Consider the following 12,526-nt stretch of genomic DNA (forward strand, 5'->3'; position numbering starts at 1 on the left):
GCTTCGGGCTCTGGGAGGATACAGCAGGGTACATATGCAGGCCCTGTTTCGCTTCCCTGAGCAGCGCAGTCAGCACAGGCTCCTTGCTCTGACCAACCCCATGTGCTCAACACAGCAGTAGGTCAGGACACACAGATACCATGAAATAAAAATCTGATTGCTCCAATTCTTTTTATTTTTTTCCCCTTCAGGAAGCACTTGCGGTGTTCTGGTGTCCTCCAACATCTGCCAGGTACCTAGCTGGAGGGTCAGTGGATTACCCGAGATGCAGGCAGTAGCAGAGCAAAGGCCTGTCTGCATCACTGCACCCTCCCTGTGTTTGGGAATGAACCCTAGAGGGACTTCATGCTGAGCTGCCACCTTGGGAGAAATCTGTCAGTCCTTTCTCAGGGTGGGGAGGAGAGAACATCAGAGTTAAACTCCTCTGCAGTTAAGTTTCTGGTCCTGTGGTGGTTTTACTCAGGTGGGCGGCCAAGCTCCACCACAACCGCTCTCTCACTCCCCCTCCTCAACGAGGAAAGGGGAGAAAAGGGCTCAAGGGTTGAGATAAGGATGAGGAGATCGCGCAGTAATTATCGTGACTGGCAAAACAGACTCAGCATAGGGAGATAGTAAGATTATTTTATTCCAGCTTATTACTAACAAGCTAGAGAAGTGAGAAACAAAGGAAAGAAACCAAAAGCACCTTCCCCCCTAAGCACCTTCTTCCACCTCCTCCCCCCAAGTGGCGCAGTGGAACAGGGGAATGGGGGGTCATGGTCAGTCTATAGCACTTCTCCGCTGCTCCTTCTCAGTCACTCTCGTCCCCTGTGCTGTGGGGTCCCTCCCACGGGATGCAGTCCTTGCCTAACTGATCTGGCGTGGGCTTCCCACAGGCAGCAGCTCTTCAAGAACTGCTCCAGATATGGGTCCGTACCACGGGGTCCATCCCTCAGGAGCAAACTGCTCCAACCTGAGTCCCCCACGGGCAGCAGCTCCTGCCAGCTCACCTGCTCCTGCGTGGTCTCCCCTCCATGGGCTACAGGTCTGGCCCAGAATCTGCTCTGGCAGGGGTCCTCCACAGGTCGCAGTCTCCGTCGGTGCAGGTCCACCTGCTTCACCATGGTCCTCACCACAGGCTGCAGGGGACTTCTGCTCCGGCACCTGGAGCACCTCTCCCCCTCCTTCTTCACTGACCTTGGCACCCGTAAGGCTGTTCCTCACTCCTCTCACTCTCCCAGCTGCTGTGTGGCGCAGCATTTTTTTTTTCCCTGTCTTAAATATACTCGCACAGAGGCATAAAACAACATCACTTATTGACTCGGCTCTGGTCAGCAGTGGGGCCCTTACCTAACATGGGGCAGCTTCTAGATTCTTCTCACAGAAGCCACCCCTATGGCCCCCTGCTACCAAAACCTTGCCACGTAAACCCACTACAGGTCCTGATAAATCACAGCCCACAGCTTCAGATACAATCACAAGTTTCAAATTCAGACTCAAATTCAGACTTCCAAGCCATATGTTTCAGGATGGGTAAAAGGAGAGTTTTAGCCAGAAGCCAGGTAAAGCCCATGATTAAGATACATTCTCTCCTGGCATAGTTTTCATGGTTACTAAACTCATAAAAGCTTTTTTTAAGGAAGACAAACTGTGCTGGGGAAGGGGGATTGGACAGAACTATATCAGGAAAAAGGCTGGCATTTTAGTAATGGTTCAGAGGTTTCAGCTACCAGAGATCAGTGCTAGGTGTCATCTTCATCAAATTAAAAAGCTTCTAAACAGCAGCGGGCTGTGTGTTTTAAAGAGGCCTTTAAAGTCTATGGGAACAAATACAACACAGTTAACATGCTGGGAAAACCTTTCCACAAGCAGACATAGGAAGAAGTTCAAGTAGTTCTAAGTAAAAGCCTGAAGGCACAGACATCATCTTTCCATTTCCAATTGTCTTGGACAGGATAGGAATTTTGGAAGTGAAAGGAAATGCTGTGCCGCAGGCAGGTTTTAATACCTGAACTAACAGATTTGCCCCTGCCCTACCCTCTTTGCTTTAAAATGGAGATGAATGAAGCGCAGAACCATTTTAAATACCACTTCACACGAAATTCTAATCACCATTTCAGTTTATGTTCTACTGCATTGTTCACTCCCTGCTTCCCTGTGGAGAAGAAGAGGAAAAGAGAAGGGAAGAAGAGCTGTTTAGTAACTGGCAGAGTCCATGAATGTGTTCTCTGGAAACATTCTAAGATTGCAAAACAGCCAGGCCTCATGAAAACCCAACAGGCTGTAATCATCTACTTGTGTCCTGTCCTCACCAAGTGCTGTGCAGGATAAGTATTAAAATCGATTAAAAAAAATTAAAGCATCAAAAAGTTTGTTGTCAAGGATTTACAGAAAATTAAAATTGTGAAATCACTAGTTGGGATGAAAAAACGTAAGAAAACTATACAACCTTCCACTATTAAGGGCTTGGGGAAGAACAAATATTCTCAGAGTAATATAAGGCCCACCCCCAAAAGTGACCAGGCTAAGGTTGGGCACTATCAGTACCACCTCCATCCCTGACTTCATCCTTCCTTTCAAGCAGTAAGTGGCCAAGTTGAGAGAACCAAAAATACATGGTCAGATGGTGCTTTTACCTTTCATCAACAAAGAAGCTTAAATGCTCTGATGACTCAGAAAGGGAATATATGACACCTCCAGAGAGGTCCTGAGACTCCTCAGGCACCCATTCCGCCTGTGGGCTCTGACCCACGCCTGAGGAGCTCCAAAGGGATCGTTCCCCTGGTGTCACAACCAGCACAGGTGCCCAACAGCTCAGGCCTGCACCATCAGCAGCACCCAACTCCGAAAGGAAACAAGCCAAAGTCTCGTTATCTGAGACTTTAACACAAAAGGCTCTTCTGTCACCTCAGCTCTGCTCTTACTTTTTAACTTAAGCTTTTCAGCAGTTCCAGGATAACAAATCCACGTAGAACACAAGTGTCCGTAGCTGTAAGGAAAGCACAGTTCTGTGAACTGAGAGAGATCCCTGAGATACATCGGCAATCCACTTCCACTCCAGTCAGGATTTAAAACACACTTCATGGGTACAGATGAGGCTTCACATTCGCCACCTGTGAGAGCCCTGTCTGCCAGCTATATTTCAAGCACGATCATAAGACAGGCTGAAGTGGTTCATTTGGGTGCTAAATACAGCATAATGCTTCCTGAAGAGTGAAATGAAAAGTATTCTTTTCAGGATGAATGACAAGAACTTCAGGTGAAATGCAGCCCAGGACTTTAGGTAGTATAGCACAAGACACAAAGACGCTAATGAGAGTTATAGCCTCACCCACGCAACACGATTCTTGTTCTCCAGGGCCAGCAAATACTTGTGATTAGCACCATCAGAAAAAACTCTCTTTAAAATGCATTTAGGTCACAGAAAACACTAAAATATCCTCAGAGAAGATTCAAAAACAAAACAAAACAAACAAAACCGAACCAAAAAACAAGTACAATGTTGAATTACGACAATCACAGGTGGAAAAAAACTAGAGAACACGGGTTATTGCTAGGCTATGAGTGGGCCTGGTAGGGAATCACTAAATTACCCTTGTCGAGGAACATGAGAAAAAAGACTCTTAGAAAGACACAATCCCACCTGGCTCCTATTTGCCGCTTTTCACAAACAGACCTCAAAGCACTTTCTAAAGAAAGTTAGTATCAATATCAGCTTTTATTGCATCCCAGCTTCGCAGGACAAAGCACAAGGTAGTAATTCTCTCCAGCCTCACATAACCCAGACAGGTCTGAACATTTAGTGCTCTTCCAGCAAGTCTGCTAGCAGAATAAACAGTTCGTAACAGTTAAGGAACATTTTAAACCTATGCTGAGGATAAAGCGAGCATAGCCTTTGGCAATATACAAGACTTTGCTTTCAAGCCAAGACTTTCCTTTATTCACAGCAGAAAGAAACAGAACAAAACCACCAGGTATTGCTGTCTGCGTGCTCTACAGGGTGAGAAAGCAGCGAGGAGATCAGAAAGAAGCAATGTCCCACAGGAGAGCAGGGTTTGACCCAAACCACCAGCAGCCCGACATCCTCGTTCACAGCTTAAGTCAGCTAATGGTCTAAAAGCTGGAAAAGGAAGTAATGACCTGAAATACAAAATTCAGCCCCATTCAGAGGATGAATATGAATTACATTTTTTAAGCATGGCTAGGGAATTACAAGTAATTGCATCTGATGTGGTTCACAGGTCCGCAGCAGAACCTGGCCTCCAGTCACCAGCTGTCTCCAGCAGCAGCAGCCGTTCTCCAGCAGTTGTCTCAGGAGGCTTCTGCAAAACACAGGCTGCCTCTGCTCCTTTCTGTGCATCACCTGAAGGATTCATAGGAAAACTGTCTGGAACTGGTACTTCACTGCTGGGGGATGGAGAAAAGAGCACAGGATGGTCTGGGAAAGATAGATCTCCACTGCAATATGGACTTCGTTGTTCTGCTGAGCCCTACACTTTACCATCAAACTCATGCTTTAAGATAAGGTCTGCAGGCTTTGTTCTGGTAGCAATTAAATGGCTTACTCACCATTTTTTTCTGCTGTCATTGACCTATGTCAGTAAGTAAGCAACACGGTGTTTTTTTTGATCAGACAAAGAGCGAGGGGGTGGAACCTGCTCAAAGAACAGAAAACAATCATAAATGAACCTCTGAGCTCAGGAGCTATTATAAATCAAGAAGGGGAGCAACAGAGAAGGTGCTAGGAAACCCACTGGTTATTGCACAAGCTTTTCTTCACCCAATGCCAAGACTCAAATCCCACTGGAAGGTTAGGAACAAAACTGCCTTCTCCACAGCTATGACAGTGTGCCCAGTTTCCAGTCCGGGAGTCTTCTTTGTTTTTCCAGTTCAAAATACTGCATTAATGCACTTATATTATCACAGACAAGACCTCAGATTCTAGGATGTCCATCTTAGTCCAAGTCTAGAGCATTTGCTATTATTCTCAATGCAGAATACCTCGATACACAATTCTGGTCTGTTCTATTGATGTACCTCCTCCCAAGGGCAAGTGGAGCTCTGCTCTCTGAGGACAGTGACAAGGCCTGAGGGAATAGCATGGAGCTGGGACAGCGGAGGGTCAGGCTGGGTGTTAGGGAAAGGTTCTGCACTCAGAGGGTGGTTAGGCACTGGGACAGGCTGCCCAGGGATGTGGTCACGGCACCGAGGCTGCTGGAGTTCAAGGAGCATTTGGACAAGGCTCTCAGACACGTGGTCTGATTTTTGTGTGGTCCTGTGTGGAGCCAGGGGTTGGACTCAATGGTCCTTGTCGGTCCCCTCTAACTTGAGATCTTCCATGATTCTGTTCTATGAATCACTGCTCAAACTGTGCTGAGCAGCATTCCTCCTCACCACCTTCGCTGTGGGGATGACAAGCTGCACAGGGCATGGAGGCCGCTGAGGAAGACAAGAAGCCCCATGCTTCAGATTCAACATCACTGGGGCAAGCGCTATCTGTACACCACAGCAGGATCCTGTTCCATAATTAAACCCCTCTGATCCTGTCACAGCAAGAGACATCAACTTGAAATATAACGATACAGTGATTAAAATTCAGACATGGCTGAAGTCGCAGTAGTTGGGGGGTGATGAATGTCACACAAGGGGTGTTTTTCAAGGGATGAACTAACTTATTTTTCATAAGTCTGAATGATTAAAATTTCCTTAAGTAGCAACACAAGAAAAAACAACAAAAACATAATTGAGTAGTCATGTATTAAATGAACTACACCATGTTGTATTTTTCCCTGTAGGTTATTTCAAGATCCTCTTACACAGCCCTTCATAAAGGCCTGCTGAAAACATCAATCAAGCTTCCTAATGCAGAATGACCAATTTCTTTGGCCATCAAGAACACATTTATATCTCAAAGAACTGAATAAATCCAACAGAGGGAAGTTACCATTCATTATTAGCCAGCAAGTTCTTTGCCATTTTGCCTTTTGCTCCTCTGCTAAAATGAGTACTTTGATCAATCGCAGAATGATCCTCTGACATATAAAGCGGCCAATTCCTATCACACCAGAGTCAGTCCAAACAGGATTTTGCTCTTCAAACAGCGATTTCACACGTGGATTTAGGTTGTACTCACTGTGACTGTAGGATGAAGAGTCTGGTCCATGGTGGAGCTGTGAGAAGGTGTCTATGCACTGCTGTCTTGTGCAGATCTGGCACTGCAATAGGCATGTTTGGGGAATGTGAATTTTTAATTGCTCTCTTCCCTATAACTACATTGCACTGTTTAACCTCACTACAGGGTTGAGATGCCGTGGAGGCATTTGTAGAAACTGTGCATGCACACTAGCAGACGAAGCACGATGCAGGGTCACCCACCTAGATGTTCCTCGGTTACATGGCAGCTGCCAGCAGGGGTGAGCTTGCCACGAGCCAGGCAGCCATCATTCAGGGCAACAAGGCGAAGCCACTAGTCACCTAACCTGCCTGGCATGGAAGAGCAACTGCGATGTACTGAAGGAGCTAAGGTCTTGCTGAGATGAGAAGCTCTGCTTGTTTTGTCGCTTTCCCATCACTCAGCAGCAAGGGGAACATGGAGGAGATGATTGCGCTCTTTCCACAGTCAGGGAAGGTTTGGGAAAGAATTACTGACAGATCCCCTACTTCAGGACTAGCTTTAAAGGGAAAGATGATTTATGCAGTCACGCTATCCAATCTGTCCCCTGCACATATGTTTTTGAACTGTTTTCAATAAACATCAGAGTCGGAGATTTCAAAGGTACTAAACAGAAGTAAGGTCCATTCAAATGGGTGCTAGAAGGAAGAGGAAAGCCTGCCTACAGCAGTGCTGAGGAAAAGGCCATAACACAAGCATGGACCTCATTAGACACCGATGAATCCAAGAGGGGCACGTCCCAGCCACAAGAAACCTCGCTGCTCCCGTCGTGCCAGACTCCAGGGAGCCTCGCTGCAGGAGAAAGCGAGAGGAAACCAGCTCTGCTAGTTTGGCTGCTCATTTTCGTCAGAGATGTGCAGCCCGGGCATGCAGAGCCCTATTTGTTTTACGGATCCTGCATAAGCTGCTGTGTTTCTTTACATCGACTGCCTGAAGGGGCTGGAAAACCTGGTGGTTAGTGTCTCCAGCCGAGGGAAGCGGACGTGGACCGCTGTGCTGGAGAGTGCCAGCAGCTGTTCCACGGCCTGGGCCAAGGACACAAACACAATAAAGCTTCCACCCAAAACGGGAACCAGACCTGACCCAAGCCCAGCTGCCTACAGAGGCACCTGGATGCCCACAGGAGAGAGAGGGTCTGCCCCGGGGAGGCTCTCATGGCCGAGGGGCATCTCTGGCAACCCTCACAGCAGGCCCTGCTGGCGTGAGTCAGGCACAGCAGGCCCCGCTGCCCTCCTGGAGCAGCTCCTTCATCTCAGAAGAAGCTCTTCTCTGCTAAGAAGCAGTGACACCTACAACCAGCTCTGTGATTTTGGAGAAGAGAAATACAAGCCCGAGTAGTACAAGCTTTTTTTTTTTTTTTTTTTAAAAAAAAAGGCTGAGGACTGGCAAACTTTCATTTAAGCAGTCTAAAAGTTTTCAGTTACCTCAACACATGCCTGTAAAAATATAACATTTCTCTCAAAGTCAACAGTGGTCTGTTTTTATCTTCGCAGTCCTTTGATGTCATCGCCCAGAGGGCTGGAAATGCTACTTAGCAGCATCACCACAAAAGCGTAGGTAGCAGGATCTTCTGCATCAATAGCCGATGACTCAGGACTCCAATATAATTCAGCCTTCACTTTTGGCTGTTTCCGTTACCTGGGTATTCACCACACTGCAAAACCTGTACAGAGAGCTTAGTATCTTCTCCTTGGAAATGGCTGTCTGTTTACCCTGACATGGCAGAGTTAATTTCAGGTTTCAGCATTGGCCGTTAGCTGTAAGCCATGGGGCAAACAGGAGAAGCCCCCGAAGTTAGGCTGGGGAAAGGTATGTTTTAGTCATTGATATAAGGGGAAAATCAACTTAGAGCTGCTTCCGCCTCACCGACAGCAGCACTTTTCCACAGTTACTTGCCAGCCAGCCAACTTCCAAACTAAAACCCAGCAGCCAGACTTTCAAAGGGGTTGCTAACAGTGCAGACTGTGAGGTTTCCAAAGCGTCCACCCCTTCAAGAGATGGAAAAGGAGGCAGGCACTTCAGTGCCTCTGAAAGTCCATATGAGTAACCACATCTCAAAATGAATTAAATGCCTTCGCACACACAGTGCCTTGTCTCAGCCTCTAAGCGTGGGGTTCTTCTGCCTCCCACCCCACGGGCTGCCATACCACAGGGTCTCTCTTTTCCAGGAAGATGACAAGGGACGTCACTAGGAGCTGCCTCATTTCTACTCCCAGTGAATCACTGAGTACTGGCAGCAGGCTGGGGGAACCCCATCTAAGCAATTCTTGCTGTCACAAAAGTTAAGTTAGATAAACCCTGAGACAACCAGAGATCATTCATGTTGTGTTAATCTGGCTAAGGCACAGCTCCAGCTCTCTTCCAGGCTGGTAGGAGGCAGAAGACACAACAAGTGAGATCAAAATGAGCTCGTGGTGCCAAATGCTTTCATGATACACATGGAACAGAACGTCATCCTGCACTAATTTGTGCTACGCTTTCTTATTCATTCCTCTGCATCGGTTTCAGATACACTCAAGCTGCAGATCTTTAAATGGACACGCTAAATATAAGCTATGGAGTTGACTGACAGTTTTATTTTTGTCTTTTAAAGACATGACTGAATCTAGTATTGCTAGTTTTCTCTCTGTACCCATGGAAATTCCGCTCCATAGCAGGTAAGAGAGGTAGGGGAAATTTCACTCATCTTTGTAAGACAAGCAGTTATCTTGGATAAATGTCATTTACATCTTCCAATATACATTTACATCTGCATCACTACATATAAATATACCAGTGAAACTAACACAGAAGAAATGATTTATGATCTTCCTCTGGTTTTCACTGGTCTCTAACATCACCTGTATCTGATCAGCCCTTTAGTAAAACCCAGAAAATCCCATTCCCAAGAAAGCACACCATCCTCTAACCACTCACGGGCAGTATTGCAAGCTCAAGGCACTAGGAATTACTTGTGCAAGGCATCGGCCACATCAGTCTCGACAGTTTATCTTTTTACTCCACTGGACTGAAGGAATACAAACCCTTTCTACGGGAGGTGCAGGCATTTGAATAGGAAGCTACCATGCTTCAAGGAGCACTCATGATGAAACTCAAAGGAACAACAGAAAACGTTTTCACTTAGTGGTGCACGTGCTTCACCCCATGTATCACAGAGGAGCTACAGGACTTACTTGCTTTGTCAACACAGGCCAGCATCCACTTCTGCTACCTGCTGCGACCAGACAGATATGTTTTGGGTCTTACTTAGAGCAGTTTTACCTTCCCAGCTATGCATCTCAAAGACAAAAACAGTCTCAAAGAACACTTTCACAAATGTCAGCCCTCCGAAAACAGGTTTTGAGGGACAAAAGGAGACATTGTCCTGACTGATCTTCATCCTAGTGCAAGCCACAGATTTTGACACGAAGTCCATAACTTGCATATAAAGCAGAACCTCAAGTGTGGGAAAACAACTGTACATACAGGTGCTGAGTCCTCTGGAACAAAGTCCTGTGGTTTTAGCAAAGAAAGCCAAAAAAGGTACTTTTCCATTTTAACGTGCTTTAGTGTGTGTGAGGGCTCTTGTTCTCAAGAGGTGAATGCGAAGGGCAGCCTTGTTCCCTTGGGAAAAGGCCAGTTCCTCTAGTCTAAGACAACGTCCCCGCAAAATAAGAATGCGGCACTCACTCCTGCATTCCTCCCTGTCTCTCTTTATGTCTATGATTGAAAAGGCTTTTTTCTCTGAAGCACAGGAGCAGGCAAATTACTACCTTCGGTTTCAGCCTAGATAAAAAAGAACATGCCTGAGAAAGCTGGAGTGAAAACCGAAACATCCACATGAGTAGGAAAGGGTATGAGTGCACATGGTCATTCGAACTGCCAGGATGAGCCTGGATCCTCAATCTCTACCTGCAAGTATCAGGGAAGGAATCTAATGGAAGTGGCAGCACTGGGACTCGGGGATCTTAGGTGCAGCTCATGGCTTCAACAGGGATTTACTGCAGTATTTTGGGCTGGCAGCCCCACATCCTTTTCCCCATACTTCTTCCAGTGAAGAAAACACAGAAATTAACCTCTCAGGTATCCTCTGAGCTTACCAGCTATGGGGATGCACTATAATTCATAAGGATGTCTCTCACCCCGCTTCAGTAGAGGAGCCAATTTATTTTATTTTTCATACGATAGTTCAGTAGATACGGAAAACCATTAAAATCATGGAGAAAAGCCAGAAAATATAAAACGCATGCAATTGGGGGTAACATAACGGCTTCTGTTATGTTCTTCTATACTGCTTGGGTAGGAGTTTATGACAATCCAACTATTCAGGACTTGAACCCAGCTCTCATGAAGTTTGCAACCATCCTTAAAATTCATTAAAACAAGTGCATTGAAGTGCCAAGGCATGGGGCAGAGATAAAGAGAGAAGAATTCAACAATCGGCATATAAGTGCTTACGTACATACTCTATGCGTTTGCATACCTGTCCCACAAATTGCAACTTCTTTACATTCATCTGTCATTTTGCTGGGAATTATAGAACACTCCACTTTGAAACACAAGCAGTTGCCAATGCATATTAATGAATATTAGCGCTGACAGTGTGCTACCATACTGTCAAAATGGGTAGCTGTGCAACTTGCTGATTTTCATGAATTTTGAAGCACACAGAAGTAGGTGGGTTTGTGCACATATTATTCCGCTGCCCAAGGAGAAGGAACAAACAACCCATTGTGTCCATCTGAGAAAGAAAAAAAAACAACCTGCTGTGGTGAAGACAAATCAGTTTTAAGTAATGCTGCTGGGGACACTGTTGATGACAAATGCTGAATTCTGGCTTGAATGTGTGGGGTGGGAAGATTAAACGTGCTCTGCCATTTAATAAACTTTACACTAAGCTCTGTTTTTTTCTGCCTTGATCTCTTATCAAAAGAATGAAGCAAGTTATCAGATGCTTCCAGGCATGCTTCATGTGTTATTAACAAATTAAATAGTATCAGCTGCCTCTGCTGCTAGAAAAAGAAATAAACAGTGTGACATAGGTCAGAAGCCCAGTGTTTGGACCAAGTACTGTCCACCTGTGTCACCAAGTTAACTCCTTGTGTTATGAAACCAAAGGCAAGATGGAACATAAAGGGTTATTTTTAAGGCATCAGACGATTTCAACAGCATAGAGGCAGAAGAACCAAAGCTTTGGTGTGTTATTAAACCAGAACCAGATACAAAGAAATCCAGTTAGTCACAGAGATTGCTGCCACCTTATTGCCCCTGTGGCCAGGCAGTCTCTGTCTTGTACCAATGGCTCAGAAGTTGCTGACATCAGCATAAAAGTGTCCCGAGCCACAGAAAGCAGTACCCCCAAAACACCTTCACCAAGCTGCAGGAAATTGTTCTTGTATTTGTTTCTCGCTGCCAAATTCGCATGGTTTTCTGACTGTCAAATCTTATGACTTCTAGATATATTAGCAAGGCAACAGATGAAGTTTTCATGTAATCATGTGCTCTTAAAAAAAGAGCCCTTTAGAATGAAGCAGCTCATCTAGCCCTTGCAGGTGTGGAGGAAGGTCTGAAGCATTCACCCACCACTCAAAAACAGGATGCCAAAATACGTGCCTACATGGAGATCTGATGCATCTTGAATTCTGGATTGACATTTGCAATTTGCATAAATTCATATCTTCCCAAGAAGATACTGAGACACCAGCCACAAAGCAGAAGGGGGGGCAGAGGGGGAGAAGCATATAACTGGCCCAATATTCAGGCAGCAACCAAAACCACAAACTGGAGTAAGATGACCACAAACTGGAGTAAGATGCTGACTCCACAGGGACAATATCAGCGGTACCCCAGAAATGCTCCTCTTTTTTCCATCAAGGATTGCTTCTTGTTTACATTCAACATGAATCCAATCAGTTGGACAGCTGTAATTCTCACCTCATATCAAAGAGAAAGGAGGGGAAACAGCAAATACTAACAAGCCCCTACAAAACAACTACCACTTTCCCCCTGCCTGGCCACCTGTGAACACTGCCACGTCCATAACACTGCTTTTATCATTTACCAAGTGAGCTCTCATTTTCTTTCAGAGGGTAATTCCTTGAGCGAAGGAATTTTTTGGCAGAGGAGACTTGGAAAAGCACTTGAAGATGTCTCTTCCCTTTAAATGATGTGGAGATCATTTGAAGAGGGGGACTGTCGATGAAAGCAACAGATTCATGTGAGCCAAATGATTTCCCCAGTTAAGAGAAGTCTGATGGCCGGACCAACTCACATCTGCCTGCACTGAAAGAAAGTTTGCAGAGAGAATTAAGCAGTTGTGCACATAAAGGAGAGCAAGTGGCAAAAAATAAATGAGGCGTGGGAGGGGAAGAAAAGGATGCAATAGGTGGAATAAGG

At 45.6% G+C, this 12,526-nt stretch overlaps 1 protein-coding gene and 1 long non-coding RNA gene across 2 annotated transcripts in view; both read right to left on the reverse strand.

The window, feature by feature from the left end:
* The window catches only part of CASTOR2 (cytosolic arginine sensor for mTORC1 subunit 2), a 121,099-nt gene that overhangs the window by 70,438 nt on the left and 38,135 nt on the right, over positions 1-12,526 (reverse strand). The gene's annotated exons all lie outside the window — the stretch shown is intronic.
* Positions 1-12,526, reverse strand: part of LOC310884561 — a 50,217-nt gene continuing 37,691 nt past the window's right edge. The window contains exon 2 of the long non-coding RNA XR_014574281.1: positions 1-12,526. This exon is cut by the window's right edge and continues 18,929 nt beyond it. This is a non-coding gene — a long non-coding RNA (uncharacterized lncRNA).

The sequence above is a fragment of the Anser anser genome (genome assembly GCF_964211835.1).
Source record: "Anser anser genome assembly, chromosome: 20".
In the NCBI taxonomy this organism is placed as follows: domain Eukaryota; kingdom Metazoa; phylum Chordata; class Aves; order Anseriformes; family Anatidae; genus Anser; species Anser anser.